Source organism: Chionomys nivalis, chromosome 6 (genome assembly GCF_950005125.1).
Source record: "Chionomys nivalis chromosome 6, mChiNiv1.1, whole genome shotgun sequence".
Taxonomy (NCBI): domain Eukaryota; kingdom Metazoa; phylum Chordata; class Mammalia; order Rodentia; family Cricetidae; genus Chionomys; species Chionomys nivalis.
In genome coordinates, this window is record NC_080091.1 from 89,681,337 (window position 1) to 89,705,208 (window position 23,872).

A 23,872-nucleotide genomic window follows, 5' to 3' on the forward strand; every position below is an offset into this window, starting at 1 on the left:
TAATCTCCCTGCCTTTCAAAATCACCACGAAGCAACCACTGTCCCCATGGACCAAGAAGGAGGTCGGACTGAAGGATACCCAGTGGAGAGGCTCAGGTCAAAAACCTATCACCCTTGATTCCACGCTTTTATCAAAGCACACACCCAATGTTAGTGACCTTGCGCTCCCTACCTTCATCTACTCCAGATTAAACACATCGCTGATTCTGTTATGATGATGGTTCAAGCCCACTGCAAACCCTTCCTATTGGTTGTGACACAACCACTTAATTCTTCATCCCTCTCACAAAAGCCGGGTCTTTTTTTTTCTTTTGTTTTGTTTGTTTTTCAAGACAGGATTTCTCTGTGTAGCCCTGGCTGTCCTGGAACTCACTCCGTAGACCAGGCTGGTCTTGAATTTAGAGATCCGCCTGTCTCTACCTCCCCAGTGCTGGTATTAACAGCATGTGCCACCACTGCCAGGCTAAAAGCCAAATCTTTCACAGCTATAAATCTGGTGGCATTCCCCAAACCTCCTAAGGCAATACTGAACTTAATTCCTAACCAAGGCCTACGAGGATTACCTAATACTATCCTGAACCTGCTAATTCTGCCTTTCTTCCTGCCATGTTCCTCACGCCATCTCAGCTCTACTGACATTCCTAACTTCCCATCGCAAGGTCTCTGATGTGAACCTTTGTCAAAAGTCTGAAAAAAACAATCCGTGAATTGTATCTGGTGATTCCCACCGTTGGCCAAAATTACTATGTCTTTCTTTCCTTTGTAATTAGTAATCATCTGCTTTGGAGTTATACTTTGAGACTGCGGCAGTTTGAATGAGAAATGTCCCTCCCTCACATGGTCGGTCACACATTTGAACACTTAGTCCCCGGTCAATGGGGCAGTTGGAAGAGGTTATGAAGATATGCAGTCTAGGAAATAGGCAGTGGTTTTGAGAGTTTATTGCCTTGCCCCAATTCTAGTGTCCTGAGTCTGCTTCTGAAGATGTGCTCTCTCAGCTTACCGGCCCTGCCTCCGTGCCTACAGCCATGCCTTCCTATCATGATGGACTCTGATCCCCCCAGAACCGTAAGCCAGAATAAACTTCTATAGCTTGCATGTGGTCATGATGTTAGCAGAGCAACAGAAAAGTAAGGGATATGCACAGACTCCTTATACATGCGTCTACCACTGTGCCTTCTTTGGGTTACCCAGTTTGTTTCTTTAAAGGTGAAAGGGTCTGAGCAAAGACTGATAAGGAAAGGAGGAAGTTGAGAACTCTATAGTTACAGCTGGTATGGTGGCACATGACTGTAATCTCAGCACTTGGGATGAGGGGGGAACACCATAAACTGGAGACCAGCCTGGGTAACACAGAGAGCATGTATTGAAGAAAAAGGAAAATCAAACCACAGGGCTGGCTCAGTGGTTAAGAGCACCGGCTTCTCTTCCAGAGGCCCTGGGTTTGACTTACAGCATACAAACGGTGACTCGGAACCGTCTATAATTACAGTTCCCGAGGATGCTCCAAAAGTTTTATCCAGGTAACACAGATAACCTGACAAGGTGAGAACCAAACTTCGGTGATTGTTCTTAAGAATGTTTTCTTAAACCACAGAGAGAGAATAAAATACAACATCTACGCTACTTCACTCAAAAACTTCCTGCTTTAATGCCAGTGTGCAGGCGGACTTGGACAATCATGGCCATTCCCTTCCCTGCTCCACTTCCGCTCACAGCACTTCTCACTTCCCAGCACTGGCTATCAGTAGGCTCTTCCGGTTGTGGGCCTCTCCAGTGAACTCTGTAAAAGCCCTGGTTTTACCTACTCTGTGCAATGCGGCATGTCTGCTACAAAACAGAAATTACAAGTAATTAATGGGGCTAGGGACCGCGCTCAGGAGCAGAGCACCTGCCTTGCTCTATGTAAAGCTTTGCTTTGAATTTGACCACACCCTCCATTATATTATATTACATGCACACATAGTGTATCAATGAATTAAAAAATGTTGGTACTATTTGGCAGATAGAAATGAGTTATATCTAAGTACATACATATAATAAATACATTTTCAAATACTATATATATGAAGGAGAAGGAGTAACAGGATCACATTTACTTCCCTTAACCATATAAATTGACCATTGTTTTCTATTAGTACATAAATAAACTTAATTTTTCCCCAATGGCTAGGCAGGTTAGTTTAGGTAATCAAATAAATTAGAAAATTAGGATATAACCAAATTAAAGGCAAGCTATATATTTGCACATTTTTACCACAAATGAAAATCATTGGATTAATAAAACTTAATGAGAAACCAACATGTAATTGATAAGAAACATAACAACATAATAATCTATATGAAAGGATTCCGACAGGGGGGAAGAAAGTACATAGTATTAGTAAAACCTAAAGGGGGAAGCTTCAGTTAGAAGTTAAGATGAAGTCATCCCTTCAAAAATAAAAGCTCTGTGAGGGGTGTGTGTGTGTGTGTGTGTGTGTGTAGGACACGCACATATCTAAAGCTCTAAATTTAAATATTTAAGAATATTCTGTGGCCGGGTAGTGATGGTGCACACCTTTAATCCCAGCAGTCAAGGAGGCAGAGGCAGATAGATCTGTGTGAGTTCGAGGACAGCCTGGTCTACAGACCTAGTTCCAGGACACTCAGAGATATACAAAGAAACCCTGTCTTGGAAAAAAGTAAAAAATAAAAAATGGCCAGTGGAAGAAAAGATACCCAAGAGTCAGAGCGGTAGCTCAGTGAATAAAGGCACTTGCCACCATATGGACAGACTGGGACCTGAGTTCGATCCCTAGGACCCACGTGGTTAAAGTATAGAACTGACTTCCACACGTGCATAAATAAGTAAGTGTAATAATAACATAACATTTTAAAATCAGAGACTCTGTCTCCTGTCAGCATGATATGTCTCACCTCAGCGACAAACCTCCACAGCCTTTGAACAAGTGGAGACCCCATCAGGAGATATTTTGCTTATTAGGAATTGGCCTCGCTCTATGTGAATGGAATTCTGGCTGTTCCTTGATCAGGTCCTATGGAGTAAGTTAGTGTCAAAGAATACCTCTGAGACAGAGTTCTCAGAGACGTAGGAGACTGCCTTGGACAAGCCAGGGCTGAAGAACCGATTCCCGCTGAACTATGGAAGTGTAGAGCACGTGGCCAGACACCATCTTCCTCACTAGGTGCATCAGTTCAAGGATGCAATTTAGAGCAGAGATTACTTATAGTGTTTAGCATGATTCCTGGTGGGGTGTGCATTACATGTATGAGTCCCGTGGTAAAAAAAAAAAAAAATGCAAGCCAGACGTGAGTGAGTCTGTGTTTCTAGTATACAAGAGAGATGCTGAGCAAGAGGATCACTTGAGCCCAGTTCAGGGGTAGCCTGGATACAAGGCAAGAGTCTTGGGACAGGGAAGAAAGGAAAGGAGGGTTGGGAGAAAGAACGCAAGGGAAAAAAGAAACCACTATCAAGAGGACCCAATACAGAACTGCGTAAAGTCAGACTGTATAAACACAGCATAAAGATGGCTGGACTACGTGTCCCAGCCCCACTTGACTGTTCCCTAGTCCCTTTTGAAATAAATACTTCATTTGGGGGCAGAGCAGAGAAACCATGGTGAGTGTCTTAAGTGGAGTCAAATTTACTCATCTCTTTCAATAAGCAGTCTGTAAAACTGTTCAAGACAGCAAGAAAAGAGCTGCAGAAAAATACAGGCAGGAGGCATAAACGACAGTGGCTCACCGTGAACCTTCTGACTGAAAAACACTTCTACACTGAGGCTATCCACTGGTGCACACCATGACAGCACCGCGTCCTTTCTACCTCCAGGCCAGCTTAGAGAGGAACACAGCCAAGCATGCTTTGTTCAGGGTCAGCATCAGCCCCATCTCCCACCTATGTGTTTCCAGGGTAACTGCTTCCTTATTGTCTGGAAGCTGAGCTGGGCTGCGGATCCATGGCTGCAGAACACTTATCTCAGCAGAAGCATGGCGAAGCTTTGGGGTTAAGGCATGAACCTCCATCTGAATCAAGATGTGCCCCATCTTTCTCATCAGACCATAATCCAGGCTTTCTAAACATTTAGTCTACATCCTCTGGCCTCCAGACAGCCGCTCTGAACTCTGCCTTATGGACTCGCCTTATCTCACTGTTTGTATACGGCCTGGCACCTGCTCAGAACTGGCAGGAGCTCCCATTGCTCGCCTCTGTGCAGTCAGGCTTTAGTGACTCAGTGCGGCCTCATCCTAACTCCAGAAACATGACCCCAAGTTACCCACGCTCGTGGTGGTGACCTGAAAAGGGAAACAGAACTGAAAGTAACAGATTGCTTATTACTCGAAGTAAAACACGTTGACATGCTGATAGCGTTAGAATCAAAGATTTGCAGGGTTTCTTTGTGTAGCCCTGGCTGTCTTGAAACTCACCTGCCTCTGCCTCCTGAGTGTTGGGATTAAAGGCATGTGCTGCCACCACCCAGCTTTGTTTTTCCTTCTAATTAATAAAAAATAAATGGAATCCAAGCCAGGCAATGGTGGCACATGCCTTTAATCCCAGCACTCAAAAGGCAGAGGCAGGCAGATCTCTGTGAGTTCGAAGCCAGCCTGGTCTACAAGAGCTAGTTCCATGACAGGCTCCAAAGCTACAGAGAAACCCTGTCTTGAAAAACCAAATAAATTATTATGTATATATACATAATAATTTATTTGGTATTATTATATATTATATATAATTATTTATTTGGTATTTATTTATTTGAGATATATATATATATATATATATATATATATATATATATATATATATCAAAAGACTTCCAGTACCTTAAGTAAATGTGTAAAAAGAAAATTGGGGGTGGAGCTTTTCTACAAGAAGAAGAGAGATTATTTGTTGTTGCTGTTTGTGTTTTTGAAGACAGGGTTTCACTTGCATAGCCCTGGCTGTACTGGAACTCACAGAAATAGAGAGGTTTTAAAAGCACTTATTAATAAAGATGGGCTGCGGAGACGGCTCAGAAGGCAAAGCACCTGCTGTGCAAGCCTGCTGACCTGACATTGATCCTTGAACCTTCCCAAAAGTGAAGCAGGAAACCAGTTCCACAAAGTTACCTCTGACCTCCACACACTTGCTCCAGCATGGGACTCCCCCCCACAAATAAGCCATATTAAACAAGATAAGAGTTTCTCCACTGTTTGTGTAAATGTATTACTCTAAACAGTGGTTTAAACCAGACCCTAAGTCTACGCATATTTGAGGAGCTTGTAAAATCACAAACATTTTGCATATATATGTATAATTGTGGTTTTTTTTTTTCTGAAAGGGCACATTTCATTGGCTCCTAAAACATATTTACAACCCAAAAGGCTCGAGTCAATAACGCTTGTTTAGCTCTGGAAGCCTGGAGTTTGATCCCAGCACCGCACGCCAGGCAGGGAGCACCAAACATGCAGGTAAGGTAGCATACACTTTCAATCATCAGAAGCTCGGGCATCCACAGCTGCAGAGTGAGGACAAGGCCAGCCAGCGAGGCTAAGGCCGGCCAGGTGGTCACGGACTAGACAGCAGGGACAAGTGCATGGTCTTCAGACACAGTCTCCAAAGAGGAAATACACTTCCTTTGAGGTAATCATAGAAAACCAAATTTAAAAAAAGAAAGAAAGAAAGAAGAAGAAAAGAAAAAAGACAGTAAATATGATAAACAAAGTAGATATTGAAAGAAAATCCAGGATTGGGAAGAAAGTTCAGTTGCCAGAGGGCTTCCCTAGTATGAGCAAGACCCTGGGTTCAATCCCCACCACCGCCAAAAAGAAAAAAAGAAGAGAAAATTTAAAATCTAATGTAACATACATACATGGTAACATTTTAATGGATAGTCCAGTAAGCATATGCTTATGGCCCTGAAAGTTTGATAAAATCTTTATCTATATTGTTTCTATTTACTAACAGGCTAAAAAGACGATGGGATACTTTATACAAAGCTGCCTGTTTTCCATCAAGGATTATATAAGCAAACCTAAAGTTTGGAAGGGGGATAATAATGCATATTGAGCTTCCCTCCCCAAACACAGGATATTATTTTGTTGTTGTTGTTGTTTATTTTGTTTTGAGTCAGTGTCTCACAATGTAGCCCTCAATTTCTTTTCTTTTTTTTTGGTTTTTTCGAGACAGGGTTTCTCTGTAGCTTTGGAGCCTGTCCTGGAACTAGCTCTTGTAGACCAGGCTGGCCTCGAACTCGCAGAGATCCGCCTGCCTCTGCCTCCCTCAATTACAAGGGATCCTTTGCCTAGGACACCAGGAATGCACGTGGTACACATACATACACGCAGATCAAAGAATCACACATATACAACAAAATAAATCTAAAAATAAAAATATGAAGCCAACCAGGACTACATAATTCCAGATCAGTGAGAATTACAGAGTAAAATCTCATCTTTAAAAAAAAAAAAGATATAGCCAAGCAGAGGTAGTGTACACCTTTAGGGTTAGGGCTAGGGTTAGGAGGGAAGCAGAGGCAGGTGGATCTATGTGAGTTCAAGGCCAGCCTGGTCTACAGAGCAAGTTCCAAGACTGCCAGGCTGTAACACAGAGAAACCCTGTCTCGAAAAAACAAAACAAAAGTCATATTTATTAATTCATAAAGTCATATTTATTAATTATGTGTTTTCAAGGAATGTACATAGTATGGAAAGGATGCATTCAAAGAAGGACTTAGCACAATAAAGTTTAAGATTTGTACACAATGAGAACAGAGAAAAGAAATGACTGCATTCAGCAGCACTCAGAATTGCTAGAAGGGATGGCACTTGAGCTGAGGTAGTAGTGGCTTTGTCTGTGTTTTTTGATGAGTCACTCTCATGCTAGAAAATTATTCTGTCCCCGGGATCTGTCCCCAGGCCCGTGAGTTGTCTTGCAGGTGTAGCCGGACAGAAAGTGCACAGCTTCACGATCACTGCCCAGGCCTAGGCTACAGCAGTGATGAGCTGGCAACCACAGCCTCGACTGCTGCCAGATTAGGTTCAAATCAGGTCACAATCTTCAACAGCACCACACCTCAGAAAGGGGGAGGGAGGCAAAGAAAGAAACGTTTTTATTCTGCCTGAGCCGGACGGTGGTGGAGCATGCCTTTAATCCCAGCACTTGGAAGGCAGAGGCAGGCAGATCTCTGTGAGTTCAAAGCTAGCCTGGTCTACATCGGAAATTCCAGGACAGCCAAGGCTGTTATACAGAGAAACCCTGTATCAAAACCACGCCCCCCCCCCCAAAAAAAAGAGTATCCCCCTTGTACACATATTATAGAAAAACATCTCATGCAAAATCTACTTTCATCACAGAAGCGATGAGCAAGAATGTATCCACTCAAGGACAAACTACATTTCCTCCCTATTTTTCTCTGCAAACTGAGAAAATGTGTAACAGTTTTAAGCATTTAGAAGGTGTACTTTTGTTCTCATAGCATGAGGAGAAGTCTGGTGACATTTCTTAGTTTGTTTGTTTTTTTTTTTTTTTTTTTTTTGGTTTTTCGAGACAGGGTTTCTCTGTGGGACATTTCTTATAAAAGTAGAATCTTGAGGGACTGGAAACAGAAGCTAGGATAACAATCAATCAGCAGGTTGGAGAGGAGGACAAACAAAACCGCCGGGCTAGGAGAAGCGCTTGTGTGCAAGCCTGAGAGGACCCAAGACTGAGCCCCTCGGGAACCCATGTGACAGTGGAAGGAGTGAGCAGATTCCACAAGTTGTCCTGGACTCCACGCATTACTGTGACGTGTTGGTGCCCACTGCCATCTCCCCCCACACCACAATAAAAATAAAGTTTAGAAACTGAAATCTGTAGAGCGATTGTTGATTCCTGCCCATTTGCTTGGGGATAACTTTTCCAGTCATGCCTGGTATGAGAAATAAGCCATCATTGCTAATTTGATGGGTACAGAGAAGTAGCACCCAGCGAAAGAGCACGTTCAAGGTGCTATGTGTTTTCACATCATAGAGCCTCTGTTGTCTGTGCTTCTGCTTTGCTTGCTAAGCCAAGATACTTTCACAGCCAGGCGATGGTGGCGCACGCCTTTAATCCCAGCACTCGGGAGGCAGAGGCAGGCCGATCTCTGTGAGTTCGAGACCAGCCTGGTCTACAGAGCTAGTTCCAGGACAGGCTCCAAAGCCACAGAGAAACCCTGTCTCGAAAAACCAAAAAAAAAAAAAAAAAAAAAAAAAAAAGATACTTTCACAGTAGCAATAGAGGCCCGTAAAGGAAAAACTCCTTCTGGTCGAAAGAATGTTGTCTCTGGCCTCAATTGAGACTGAACATTCCAGGTAGACAAGCTGAGGTAGATTGGCTGAGGGATGACAAAAAGGGGGACCACTCCTAGGAAGGTGGGCTCAGTATAGGGCCCAGCCACGACAGGCTCAACAGATATCACCCAGGCACCACCTAGGAACAGACTATTCAAGGGGAAAGAGCCTAACATTTCAAAGGAATACCTAATGCTCTAACCATTATAGATAGGATCACCTAATGTCTCTTAGCCCAGCACACTCACCAGGACACCCCTAGACACTTGCCAGTCAATCAGGGGTCCTGAACCTTAGAAATCCCTTACCCCAATCTCTGCTATGCTAAAAACCCCACCCTAACTGAGCTCGAGACTCTCTGATCGTGCCAATGTGTTGGACATGAGGAGAGTCTGAGTTCACTTGAGTAAGAATAAAGGCTCTTTACTTTTACATACAAGACTTGGTCTCCATAGTGGTCTTTTGGGGGGTTCCCACAATCTGAGCAGATCACTCACCTTAAGCCATGTTAAAGAGATAGGTGGGATAATTATTCCTTTAATGCAATATTATACTTTTCTTTCCCAGAATTCCCAGCCCAGCACATCCCTAGAGGCTGTCATTAACTGCCATGAGTCCATCCACCTTTCCGAGTCAAGATTTTTTCATTGTTTTAATTTTGTATTGTTTGAGACAGGGTCTTACTATGTGGCTCTAGTTGTCTCCCCCAAGTCCCCTGAACATTCAAATAGATTAGTCAAGGTCTCACTCACAAAACCTCTCTAGTACTTTGTCCAACAGGATAAAATTACATTGGTTCACAAAACCAAACGTGAATGTCTGAGAAAAGGCACCCTGCCACGGTTAGGGAGCATTTTACTTGCTGTTTGAGAATGAGAAGCAAGAGCTCGGAAACCTGGGAGGACATTAGATGGAATCTTTGAACATTTGGTGGTAACTATTGATAAAAATAATTCATAAAATAGATTCTTCCATTTTCTTATCGATGTCAAAACGCCACTTCACCTCTAGCATACATTTAGTGTTAAATATTTTTAGGCTAAAAAAAACCAAAAGGGGGCTGGAGATAGGGCTCAGTGGTTAAGAGCACTGGCTATTCTTTCAGAGGACCCAGGTTCAATTCCCAGCACCCACACGGCAGCTCACAACTGTCTGCAACCCCGTTCCAAGGAATCTGATATCATCACACCAATGAACATAAAATAAAGTCAAATAGTTTTTAAACAAATAAATAAATAACCAAAAATGTTGATCTACTATACTAAATATTTCATAAACTGTTCACAAAGATATTGTTATACAATAAAATGACCCCAGAGAGAAGACCCAGGTGGGGAACACAACCCCTCCTAGCTGGGAGCTGGTTGTAACTTGTGACTCTTAGCAAATCATTATGAACTTTATACTGTCAGTCTCTTTTAAGAAGGCTGAGCTTAATTTTACATGCTTTGGTCTACATTTTTCACTTTTTATTTTCACCTGGATTATATTTCCAGTAGAATTAATAACATCAAAAAATTATGATAGCTACAGATAAGAATACAGATGCATCTCACAATGCTGAACAAAAAGCAGACAGCAAAAGAAGACGCACTAGGGTGTAGTGTGTATACCTTTAATCCCAATCCAGAGGCAGAAGCTGAAGGAACTCTGTGTGTATGAGGCCAGCATGAGCTGCATAGAGAGTTCTAGACCAGCTGGGGATATGTAATGAAACCCTGGAGACAGACAGACAGACAGACAGACAGACAGACAGACAGACACAGAGAGAGACTTACTTTATAACCCTGTTGGTATAAAGTGTTAAAGAAGTAGCAGATGAGCCGGGCGGTGGTGGCGCACGCCTTTAATCCCAGCACTCGGGAGGCAGAGGCAGGCGGATCTCTGTGAGTTCGAGACCAGCCTGGTCTACAAGAGCTAGTTCCAGGACAGGCTCCAAAACCACAGAGAAACCCTGTCTCGAAAAACCAAAAAAAAAAAAAAAGATGTAGCGAAAGTCACCCTGGAAGGAGACAGTACAGCAGGGCTTCCCAGGTGCTGCTAGGGTTTGTGTCTTTAGATCTGGATGTCGTTTACGTGGCAGGCTCAGTTTGCAAGGTTTCATTAATATGTCTCACGCTTCTTCTCTGTACACAGGTTAGATTTCAATAGAAGCAAAAACTACATATAACTAGCCATGGTGACACACACTTTTAAGATAGGCAGATCTCAGCCGGGCGGTGGTGGCGCACGCCTTTAATCCCAGCACTCGGGAGGCAGAGGCAGGCGAATCTCTGTGAGTTCGAGACCAGCCTGGTCTACAAGAGCTAGTTCCAGGACAGGCTCCAAAACCACAGAGAAACCCTGTCTCAAAAAACCAAAAAAAAAAAAAAAAAAAAAAAAGAGAAAAAAAAAAAGATAGGCAGATCTCTTTGAGCTCCAAACCAGTCTGGTCTACACAGTGAGTTCCAGGACAAGCAGGACTACACAGTGAAACTCTGCAGCAAAGAAACCATCCCTGACACAAAACAAACAGACAAACAAACATAAAACTATAAAAAAGTCACAAAGGTCACCACAAGTCCTGCACCAGTGAGATGTTAGGGTTGAAAACCAACATTAGGGTGGCTGAGTTTTTAGCTGGCTGGGGATAGTGTACTAGTCTAGCAAGCAGGAGGCCCTGGGCTGGATCTCAGGTTTGCAAATACAAGACTAAGCCATTAGAGTGCAAAATAGGAGAACCTACAGAGATGCAAAGTGGACCAGAGAAGGCTCAGGCTGGGTTTGGCAGGGATCGCAAAACTGCTCCCTGAAGCAGGCTGACTGAAATTGCCGCATTTAGTTTATTTATGGGTGCCTATGCGCCTATGTAGGCTAGGCAAGCGCACCACCACCTGAGCTATCCCCCATCACCCCTGGAGTTGCTGTTGCTTCTACTTTTCTTTTTTGAAACGGGGCTTACTTGTCTGGGAACTTGCTACATCAACTGCTCTGTCCTTGAACTCTTAAAGAACCAGCATCTCTGCCTCCTGAGCACTGAGACTAAAAGTCTGCACCACCAGGCCTGGTCTGGAGCTTCTTTAGGAATTGACCCCTACCCCCACCCCCCAAAAAAAGAGAAGAAAAAAGTTCTAAAATGGTCCGTGGTGACAGCAGCACAGTCCGTAAATGTGATAAAAAGCCCCTGAACTTTATACTTTAAGGAAAGCTAAACAAAAGCCAAAACCAATATTGGGAGTCTGGCAACACTGTCACCCGACCCACTCTGTCCTTGGAGATTGGATGCGCACCTGGAATGGTGCAGATGTTCAGTGTCAGCTGGGAAGATGACCCTAGTCCCAGCGGCCTCCCTGACTTCCACCTGCTACTCCGTCTCTCCGAGAATACTGCTCAGCAGGAGTCAGTATTGTGGGTGGCTGCGGTTGTTCCAGACCTGGGGAGCACGCTAAAATCACCCTCCCAAACCTACTGATGTCTGGGTTGTACCCTATAAATTTCTTATTCAGTTTGTATGGATTGAGAGAGAAAACCCCCACAAAGAAGCCATGTCTCCAGAGACTGCCTGATTACAAGTTCAGAGCTATGAGGAGACTGGAATGCTACAGGTCCAGAGGTCACCTTATCTTGGGTTACCTTTAACCCCTAGGATCAGTCATTCCTTGCCCATCTTTGTGTCAGAACTAACATCTTATGACTAATAGAGAAACCTTTGGAATCTATTGATGTAGCAGACTCAGGTGGCTTCTGCCAACCCAAGAGCTGAAAACGTCATCAGGTAGCATCTTAGGCCTACGGAAAAGCCTCTCTCCCACTTGCTGGAACTACCTCTAATGTAACCACTAGTGTATTTTAACTTCCCTTGATTTAGGAGTTTCTTTGCTCTGTAAAATTATGAAACTGCTTCTGTGTTGTAACACAAAATTTGGGACAACCCAAATCCATGTTCCCAGGCCATGGCAAATCATAATGGTACCAGAATAAATTATCCTTTATTCCCTGAAGATGAGAGCTGTGGATCTGCACCAACAACATCTGACCTACAAATACTGCTGCTAGGAGCACAGACAATCACCATGGAGATGGGTCAGTCAACAGACAGGAAAGGGGCGAGGATGCTGAGGATTGCTGAGAAGTTGAGGCAGCCTGAGCTACCCAATGAAGTCCCAGGGCAGCCTGGACTACAGTATGAAACCTGTCTTTAAAAATAAATAAACACAATAAAAATAAAAACAAAAACAAAACCCTACCACTTTCCCTTTAAAACCCCAAAATTTTTTGGGGGGGGCACTAGGAGAGAGAGAGAGTCTAATAGACTCCCAACTGGTCTTGAATTCACTGGGCAGGGAGGATGGCCTCGAACTCCTGATCCTCCGGCTCCAGTCTCCTACTGCTGAGACAGCAGTTACCCAGGCAACAGCGCCGTGCTCGGCTGGATTACTTTATCTTTCAATGCAGGGATTCTGTGACAGAGCTTCATTCTGTCCCCGTAGCTTGTACCTAACACTTGCTCAGGCTCCTTGACCTGAATTCCGGAAGCTCCTATGCTGACTCCCTGTTCTCTGGACTTGTCCACTGAAAATGTGATCCTTGCCTTGGCTGACCTCCCAGGACTGGTTACCCAGACCACCTGTCAGTTTTGAGTTTGCTTTCCCCATTGCTTGCCTTTATTGCTACTGAGAAGTCAAGCACACCTTGAAGCAGACTTTCAATTAGAGAAGGAGCCAGGGTTTGGACCAATGAAAGGAGGTGGGCACTAGAGTCCACATAATAAAATATGTGAGGGGGAAGGACATGAAAATTCTAGGTGTGAAGGAATGCATATGGTCTCAGAAGGCTATCGAGAAGGAGTTGCAAATGGGCGGGCTTCAGGCCCCATCCAGCATGCAATGGTTCTACTTAAACGGGCTTAGAAAAGAAAGATAACACTTAAAACTTAGGTGTTTCCCATCAAAACCCAAACATCCAGTTTCTCATGGAAAAGATAATATGGGGCTGTCAAGACGGTCCAGTGGGTAAAGAGCTTGCCTGGGCAACAGTGAGACACCCCACCCTACTCCCCAGGAGACACTCTTATTAGTAATACCTGAAAGAATAATTGTCAGGTTGAGAGTGTTAAGCCCAGACCATAGAGTTCCCCAAAACCAACCAGGAGCCCGAGTGCTGCATGTAAAGTAAAGAGCCTTTATTCTACACAAGTCTGCAAACTCGGTCTCCCAGGGTGCCCAACAGGAGTCCAACGCCTGGGAGTGATCGGAGAGCCCCAAGCTCAGTTGGGGGGGGGGTGAGGGATTTCTAAAGTTCAGGACCCCTGATTGGCTGACATTTGTCTAGGGGTGTCCTAGTGAAAAGCAATGGCTGTGTGCTAGCAGGTGATCCTATCTACAGTGCTGGGAACCTTAGAAATTTCCTTTGGACGGTCTGTTTCTGGGTGGTGCCTGAGTGGTCTCAGTTTGTGGTCTTTCTGGAACCAGGTATTGCCTTAGGGTGAACTACTGAGACTCAGGCCTTTATTGAGCTCCTCACAGCTAGGTCCTACAAGAGCACTGCAGGAAGTCCTTTCTCCAGTGGCCCCAGAAGAGACTGAAGAGGGCTCGATGGTCAAAAGCACTTATTGCTCTTGCAGAAAATCCAGGTTCAGTCCCCAGCATCCACATCAGGCAGCTCATAAGCACCTGTAACTGTGATTCTGAAAGACTGGTTGCCCTCTTCAGGCCTCACCTGCACACATGTGCACACACGTGTGTACACTCCAGGCACAAACTCAGACACAGGAAATAAATAAATCAATAAATCTCTCTTCAAAAACCTAACAGAAGCCGGGCGGTGGTGGCGCACGCCTTTAATCCCAGCACTTGGGAGGCAGAGGCAGGTGGATCTCTGTGAGTTCGAGACCAGCCTGGTCTACAGAGCTAGTTCCAGGACAGGCTCCAAAACCACAGAGAAACCCTGTCTCGAAAAACAAAAAACAAAACAAAAAAAAAAAAAACAAAACAAAAAAAAAAACCTAACAGAAGAAGAGGAGGGGAGAAAGAGGGTGGAAGAAGAAAAACAGCACCTGGATGCCAGGGAGGGACAATTATATAAAAGAGTCACTCAGATGCTACAGGGTCCACTCACGATCCACATTAAGCATTTTAACTCTGAAATCAAAACACCGCTTCTTTGCAATTGTCGTCATGATTGTCCCTGAACAGTGCTAGTCTGAGCAAGGGTTAGGGGTTAGGGACACACACACACACACACACACACACACACACACGGTTTGGGGTGGAAGGGGATAGGGATGGGAGTGGAGGGGCTGGTCTAAGAAGTCCAAGGGAGACAGGGCACGCCCTTGTGGACAGCGAGGACTGAGAAATGTAAGAAGGGTGGATCTGGAGGTCAGAAGTGGAGCAAGACTTACCACACAGATCTGAAAGCCAGAGAGCTGAGGCTGAGAAGAGAGTGCTGGGAGAGGGGTAGAGGTGACTGATCCTGATCAGAGAGGCCACAACTAAGGGCTATATGGCAGCCACCATAGCAAAGATGGGTCAGACTACACAGATATGGGACAGAATCAGACAACACCAACAGAAGCTACTGGAGCCAGGCAGCACGAAGAAGGGTATGGCTGGTAGCCACACACCGAAGACAGGGCACATGGGGCCCAAACTGAGAGGATGTCAAAGATTTAGGTGGTAGCCTTCAAGAGATTTTAGAAAAAGGAGCTGGAGACCAGACAGTCAGGAGTTAAGACAGTGTGGTGAGGAAGTCAGAGGTGCCGAACAAATCCACTGATGTTTATGGTAGTGAGCGAGGTTTGAGTTGTGTTTGTTTTGGCTGTGGAGTTGCTAGGTTATGACAAGCACACTAAACAGTTCTGTGGCCACCTCTGATGTCTGAAATTCAAATCACCTACTTTGTGTGTGTGTGTGTCTGTGTTGTGTGTGTGTGTATACACATATGTGTAAGGGAGTTTGCCATTTAAGCTACACTGGTTGGCCAATGAGCCCTCAGGATCTGCCTGTCTCTGATCCCAGACTCCTACCTCAGGTGCTGGGATTAGAGGAGGCATCCCAGCACCCCTGGCTTTTGCTCAGGTGCTAATGACCCAAACTTGGGTCTCAAACTCTTGAAGCAGCAAGCATTTTACCCACTGAGCCATCATCTCTCCTGATAGTCCTGCTTTCCTACATCCTGAGTGGGGGATTGCAGGCATGTGCTGTCCGCCCAGCCTGGACCACCTACTCTCATTCAGTCCTTGTCACATGAGTCTTCCATGGAGAAGCCTGCAACTCTCATATGTCTGTGCCTACCAACAACCCAAGGGAGCATAGACTGTGGACAGCAAAGGCTCTCAGTGCCCACTGCCTGGGGACCATATAAAGATCACCGAAGAGCAGGCAAGTGTGAGGAGTGGATTACGTTCTTCCCTGTTGTGTACATTTGTATTTTCCATCAGCACCTGGTGGCCCCGGCAAAAATCATTTCAGCAGCCAGCCTGCAAGCAGTGTTTTCAGTCATCAGGGATGCCATGGAAAGAGGACTAAGTCGGGACTAAGGGCAGCCTGCTAACTTTCTAAATGTCACCCTTTTGCACAGCTCCTACTTCACGTACACGGCTGGGTAGCGTGGATATAAACAGCGTTTTCCAGGCGGCAGGTGCCCAGACAGACTCGCTTAAGCAATCAGAAACTGGCAGCTCCTGCATCTTCATCATCAGTACAAAAGCAGGGGCTGGGGATGTAGTTTGGTGGTCGAACACCTGCTAGCATGCTGGGAGCCTGGGGTCAATCACAAGCATGGGAGGAAGAAAGAGACATTCAGAATTTATCTTTCATCCACTCAAGAGGGTAAACAAGTTGGACTTCTGTGTGTGTGTGTCACAACAGAGCAGAGAAAGCTACCTGGGAAAGCACAAATCATGAAATGGAGAGATTTTGGCAAAATACTCATAAATGAGATAGGTGTGGTTGCAAAAGTGTCAGCACTCAGGAGGTGGAGACAGACAGAAGGATCAGAAGTTTCAAGGTCATCCTTGTCTGGATGCCAAGTTTAAAAAGCCAGCCTGGGATACATGAAACTCTGTCTCAAAACAAACAAAAAACCTGTAGGTGAAATTATATATCTAACGTTTGCTTTGAAATAACTAATGCAGAAGTGAGTAACGCATGAGCAAATGAGGCTAGCCAAGTCTACAGTTACTTAAACTGGGGACAGATTCAGAACACTCTTCTCACTACAGTTATCCGACTTGAGCTTTTTTTTGAGACAAGGTCCCACTATCTGGCCCTGGCTGGCCTGTAAATTACCATGTAGACCAAGGTGGTCGGAAACTCAGAGATCCACCAGCTTCTGCCTTCTTAGAGTGCAAGGATTAAAGGTGTGCACAAACACTCCAGGTATGTTTGACAGTTTCAATAATAAAAAAATTTTAAACTTTAACATATTCATGTCAGTTAGCATAAGAAAAAATTTGTTTTGTTTTTTTCTTGTTTCCTTTTTTTTTTTTTTTTTTTTTTTGAGACAGGGTTTCTCTGTGCAACAGCCCTGGCTGTCCTTGAACTTGTTTTGCAGGCCAAACTGCTCTTGAACCATTGATTCATTCGCCTGCCTCTGTCTCCCAAGTGCTGGGATTAAAGCCTGTGCCACCATGCTAAAAGAATTTTTTAAAGACCAACTATATGAAAACACATTCAACTTCAGTAACTGTGGAAGACAGAATAATCCCTGCCCCCCTTCTCCACACCCAAAGATGTCCCTAATCTGTCTACCTAAAGTACCTTCCTTTGACAAGGGCTAGAGCGTTTGCAGGCAACGTTAAATTAGAACCTTGAGGAGGCAAGTACAGTAGTGTTGGGAGATGCCTGGGAAATGAAGGAAGCAGCCAGTGGAGAACAGAACGACATTTCATTGCTGACTTTGAAGATGGAAGAATAGACTATGAGCCAAGAAAAGCAGGTGGCAAAGTCGAAGACACTGGTTTCCCTACAGCTTTCAGAAAGAAGCCACCCTGCTGACACTCTGACTTTAGCCCAGTGACTATGTCTGAAGACAGACAGACAGGCTGTATGCCACCTGACCTCACTTGACACTCTAGCCTACTGACTTCCAGGCTCCACAAACACCACAATGTTACAATATATTTCCCATCAATTTACCCTCCTGTTCTTCTCAATAACTTCCTATTTCACAGTTTCTGAACCCTCCTCAAGTCACTTCTTTGGTCATGTTCTTTGCTAAAGGGAGGGACTTGTCACGTGCCCACAACAGGACCCAAAAAGAGGAGTACTCTCAAACCCTGCCAGTACCAACTTACCCAGCTTCTGTCCCCACGCTTGGTCCCATCAGGTTCTTCCCCATCTACAGCAAACCCCACCCCCTCAGCTTTTCCACGATGCTCCTACAGCTCTCCTTCAAACACAGCTAGTCCCCTTTCCACTACCTTATCCAACAGCATATAAACATGCCTTAATATAACCCAGCTTCAAAACAGGACATCCCCCACCATGTCCCCTTCCTCTGTTTGCTTCACCTTGAACTAAAGCTCTCAAGGGCTGTCTGCGGTTCTGCGTTCCGTCTCTAGCTCCCTTTCTGCCCCATTACAGCCCCCTCTAGTTGGCTGTTATTTAACAGCCTCAGCACAGTGGCAATCATTTCCGTTATGTAGAGGAGGAAACAGGATCCTAGAGAAGCCTGGGCAAGCTGTTCAAAACCAAACATTAGTAAGCATTTTACTCTAAGCCCTTTGCCATTTCCACTCCCTGCTTCTGCCTGGCCTTCAGACTCAAGATCCCCTATCACTGTAAATTAGACTGCCCCGCCAGCCTTTTTTTAACATTAAACTTGTATATGTTTCTTATAAAATGATTAAAATATTTGATTCTCATTAGTTTATATAGCATGGCATATTGATATTGAAACTAATACATTTTGGGTTTTTTCTGGCTGTGTCATAGTTCACACTGACATATGTATTCTCTTCACAGTTATTTCTTTTAAATAGGATTCCTTGGATAGTTCCCTTGGTTATGAGGCTATATTACCATAATCTATAGCACGTTCTTTATTCATAAATTCTTATTTTCATTTAAGAATACGTGCTCAGTATGAAAATGTGGAAAACAGGAACAAAACTATATTTACCATAATTAGATAATTATGCCACTGAATACAAATGCTGTCACTTTCATTTCCTTCCAAGTTTTCATGTGACTGCCACCCACCCTCGTTATAACCACAGCAAATATAGAAAAAGTCACCTTGAATCTATCTACTAAATATCAAAGAGATCGACACAGACAAAAGCTGCAGTGGTCAAGGACCCCGACATGCTTAATTCCACATAAGAAACAGGAAGTCAATTTCTCATCAATAAAAGAACAGTTATATAACACTTTTTCTTTTGTAGAAAGCAGAAATAACACTAGTTCTTGGTTGAATTCTAAGAATTAAATTATTACAGGGCTGGAGAGATGGTTCAGTGGTTAAGAGCACTGGCTGCTCTTCCCAAGGACCCAGGTTCAATTCCCAGCACTCTCACGGCAGCTCACAACTATCTGTATAACTCCAGTTCCAGGGGATCCAACACCCTAACACAGAAACACAAGCAGGAAAGACACCAGTGCACAAAAAAATAAATCTTAAAAAAAAATAAAAAGAATTAAATTATGTTATTTCTTGGCCTCCTGGGCCAAGATCAAGTGACAAATTAAATTAGATAATGCATGTGGTGGGCAAGGCATACAGAGGAGCAGGCGAGTATCCTGTAAACAACCACAAGGGACATTTCCTCAGCTGAGAAGGCTCTAAAGCTTTCCTGCTCTGCTGAGACCTTGAACTGACACCCACGCACAGAAAGTCTCAGTACTGCCTGTTTCCTTCCAACCTTTCACACATTACAAAAGCAAGCCTAAAACTTCCCAACAGAACAGTGCCTGGTGCAGCAAATACTGGTTGAAAGAAAAAGACTGTCTTTTTGATATAAAAGTGGGGGTGGGGGGTTGGTTAAGGGTGAGGATGTGGCTCGGCCCTAAAGCATTTCCATTTCCCTAGCTTGCCTGAGGTTTGATCCCCAGCACCACTACCAACAAACAGGCCTCTTCCTGTAAAATAAACAGATATAACAGACATGCAGACACACACAGACACACACACAGATACACACATTCACACACACACAGATACACACATTCACACACACAGATACACACATTCACACACACAGATACACACATTCACACACACATTAACACACACACAGATACACACATTTACACACACATATACATACACACATTCACACACACAGATACACACATTTACACACACACACACACACACAGAAAGGACCCAGTAAACAGAAGCACATTTACAATTTAAAACAATTTGACACACACACAACCTTTTTTCTTGCCACTAAGGATGTAGCTCAGTGGTAGAATGTTGGCCTAACATATGTGAGGCCCTTGTTCATTTCCTCGTACTGTCAAATAAATAAATAAATAAATAAATAAATAAATAAATAAATAAATAAAGTATTTCTTATCTTTTTAACTTGGTAAGAGAAAACTTGCTGAGTTTCAGAGTCAATTGGACCTAGTAATTAACATGGCAGTCGCTATTTTTGTGTTGTTGGCTTCGGGGTTTTGTTTTTTGTTTTGTTTTCAAGTATATTTTAGTAATTTGTTTAAAGGCCTCTTGGCTCAAATAAAAACACCGATATAACGTGCGTGGGGACTGGAGAGACGGCTCAGCAGTTAAACGGGTGTGCGTCCTTGCAGAGGACACGAGTTTGGCCCCTCGCGCCCATATGGCTAGACCTCTTCTGGCCTCCCCAAGCACCTCACACAATCACACGTGTTGAGCACACACACACATACACACTAATAATAATAAATATTTTTAAAGCCTGTTTAATATTGGAGCACAGTTATGTACTGTTTTCTTCTCTCCACTAGAATGGTTTACAGAATACAAAGCAGACCTTTACAAAGTCCAAAATATGACAAGGTAGCATTAAAACTATTTCAGCAAGAGGCATTTCGGTTCCTGAAATCTATCTAAAAGCGGAGCTCCCAAAATAACTCAATTATTAAAGAAGCAGGGAAGATGGACCCATCATCAGAGACAAGTCTCTACTGTGCATCCCAGCAGACACTGCCATACAACTGCCCTGACTCCTTTCATCCTTCTCAGAGCCATTTAGGTCACTCATTTTTCTGTAACTGCCCTTCTCCATCTCCCCTGTGAGGATGGTGTAGGAGCCCCAAACACTTGGCCTCCTGGTGGGCTCCTATAAATATGCTAACAAATATGACTACATTTTGTCTTTTCTCTTGCTAATCTGCCTTTTGTCAAAACTCATAATTCCCATGCACAGAACCTAAAGGGATAAGTACCAAGAAAGGAACTCCTTTCTCTATAAGCTTCTATTCCTGTAAGTCTTTGTACACAGTGAATCTGGACTCTTCATATAGATCTTGCTATGAGAGTGAGCCCCAAGTACTAGTATGGAGGCCACAACAATGTGTTCTAAATGCCCCTGCCAGGACCACACACCAGGAATCTGTCATTAGGACTGCATCAGACAACAGAGACAAGCCAAGGGACCCAGAGGAAACTTCCAAATACTCCTAAGTAAACTCGAACCATTACTACAGTAAATGAAAAATTCCATAGACAAAGAGAAGAAGAGCAACTGGTCAATCTCGGAAGGCTAAAAGCAGAGTGTGGAACTATGTGAGCCAAAGTTATACTTCAAATTTAATGAATATGTCTTAGAGATCCATGAAACAAAAAATGCCTCTCATCTTCAGGTCCCTTGCCCAAGGACAGACAGTTCCTAAACTGCTGGAGACTATTGTTAATGGGCAATAAGAAGTCACATGTTTGTACTCCCCTAAACAACTTTGCTTGAATCATCTGCACCAAATGTGCTTGATCACATGTGGGCGGGAGGTTCACAGGCAGGAAATATGTCATGATGTACGTTTGCCCCTGATTGGATGTAGGTCGGGCGTATGTCAAGATGTATGCTTACCCCTGATTGGACCTGATTTGAAATACTTAAGCCACTGTAAACTATGACTCGGGGTCATTTTCTGGAGTTTAATTAAAGCTTGCTTCAAATTTGGCTTTAAACTGATGTAGTGGTCTTGTTCTCGACCAGAGGGATTAAAAGAACCAGTCTGGCATGGTTCCGTCACTGTTGGCAGTGAAAGGTACTTTGGCTGCTACAACCCATTAAACAGAATTCACAGGAAGAGAATGTAGCAACACTTAAAACTCACTTAGCTGAATGTCATTCTTCAAGTCACCCAGTCCTCTGAAGCCAAACTAAGTCGGCCCCAAGAAGGAAGAAAGTGGGCACCCACGGGCTATCATCTGTTCACACTCCTGCCTGCCTGTAGCTTCAGGTGGGGAGACAGTGCCAGAGTCTCCTCCTCCACTCTGCTCTATGAGATGACTTTTTAAACAAACATGAATGTGCTTGTAAGGTTCACTGAGCAGAAGTAAGAGAATCAGGGGACCTGCAAGCACAGAGACAACATCACCAAAAGCAGACAGAGGACTGACAGCCAGAAGACACCACCGAAGCCCTCCGGCCAATAGCAGTCACCCTTGCAACTATACAAACGCCATTGGGTCTTCCCTTCCCCAAATCCTCCTCCTCCTCCTCCTCCTCCTCCTCCTCCTCCTCCTCCTCCTCTTCCTCCTCCTCCTCCTCCTCCTCTTTCTCCTCTTCCTCCTCCTCGTCCTCCTCCTCCTCCTCCTCCTCTCTCTCTCTCTCTCTCTCTCTCTCTCTCTCTCTCTCTCTCTCTAGTGAGTGTTTCTTAAGTGTTCAGAAATGGCCCAGAACTAAGATGTGTGTGGTTGTAAAACAGACAGTGGCCCGCGTAGACAGCATATAGCACTGAAAGCGGAGGGCGAGGGTGAGAGGATGGGAGGACGGGGAAGAACCCGCTTCGGGAAGGGAAAGAGGTTAAAGTGAAGAGCGCAGAGACAACAGGCACTCGGATATCCAGGGGGCGCTGGAGAGATGGTTCAGTGGTTAAGAGCACTGGCTGTTCTTCCTGAGGACCCACATGGCAGCTCACAAGTATCCAGTTCCAGGGGACCCAACACCCATGGCAAAACACCAATGTGCATTAAAAAAAAAAAAAAAAAATCCAAATCCGGGTGTGGTGGCGAACATCTGTAATTCCAATCCTAGTACATGGATGCTGAGGCGGGAAGCCAGGCGGGAGTAGAGGACTCTGCAAAGTGTGTTTCAAGCCAGCCAGAGCTACACAGGGAGGCTGTCTCAAAAAACTAAATCAACACTAAAAGTCCAGACAAGCAATCAAAGCGAGGGAGGACGAACAGGGTCAGGAAGTAAGGAAGGTCAAGCAAATTGGGACGCTTTTTTTTTTTTTTTTTTTTTTTTGGCGGGGTGTGTGTGTGTGTCTGGGGCTGCAGCTGGTGGGGGGTATCTCACGCTAGCTAGGAAGGAAGGCACTCAGCCCCAGCAGTCAAGCGCCCTGCGCCCTGAGGAATTTTTCTTTGTGTCCCTTCCCACCCCCGCTTTACTATGGTCTCTTTTTGCTTCTCCACTGAAGGCCATTTCACTTTCTTTGTGAGCTTAATTAAAAGGTAAATTCCAACCTACATCTCATCTTTTTCGAGACCGTGGTCCCGTATACCTCAGGGAAACCCTTCTCCTGACTGCTATTTTTTTTTTCACCTTGACACAGCAAATAATCCTCTATACAATTTCTGTGAAAGTTTTATTAGTCTTTTGACCTCTTGGCCTGCCTCAAGAGTTAAACTGGCAGCCAAGTTTAAAGAGAAAATACCCTGGGGGGATAATTTCCGGCCATCAGAGTCCCAGATTAACTTAATTGCCTGACTTTCCCCTCATTAGAAACTTCCTCAGAAAGGCAAATCGCTCACTTCGGGAAGGGAACACCCACAAAAGCCTGGGCTGTGCCTTCGGCCTAGGGAAGGTAGAGGACCCCAGAGGGAGGCAAAATCGCAATTCACTGTTTTACCATCTCAATAGGAGCCAGGAATTACAGCCAGGAGCAAAAGAAGTTACCTTTGTTCCTTCCCCCGCATTTTCCTGTGTACTGTTCCCTGTTGTGTCTCCCCGCAGAACAGAGTGTGGTACTGGTCGGAGCAGTCCTTCCTAGCGTGAGGGGTGAGGGGTAGATGGGGCGTGGAGCCCAGACCTCCCGGTTTTTTGCTAGGCCACTCCCAGGATCTCTTGAAGGCAAGTCCCCATGCCTGTAATTCCAGCACTCTGGAGGCTGAAGCAGGTTTCCCGAATTTCTAAGCCCCTTTAGGCTACAGTTTGTTTCGTTTTTTTGAGACAGAGTCTCACAATGGAGCCCTGGCTGGTCTGAACTCACGATGTAATTCAAGCCGGCTTTCACTGAATTCAGAGACTCTCCTGCCTCAGTTAGAAATAAGTTCAAGTTACAAAGAGACCACCACTCCAACTGAAGTGGCTAGACAAGGCAAATTTCACTCTTTATCAAGAGGGTGTGCTTAGGAAGAGCAAACACACATAGACAGGAAGTGCATTTGGTTTTTATTCAACTCAGCTGAGTATTTTCCCTGCTGGGTCCAAGTTGGG

At 44.5% G+C, this 23,872-nt stretch overlaps 1 protein-coding gene across 1 annotated transcript in view; it reads right to left on the bottom strand.

The window, feature by feature from the left end:
- Positions 1-23,872, bottom strand: part of G3bp2 (G3BP stress granule assembly factor 2) — a 79,721-nt gene that overhangs the window by 31,118 nt on the left and 24,731 nt on the right. The window lies entirely within an intron of this gene.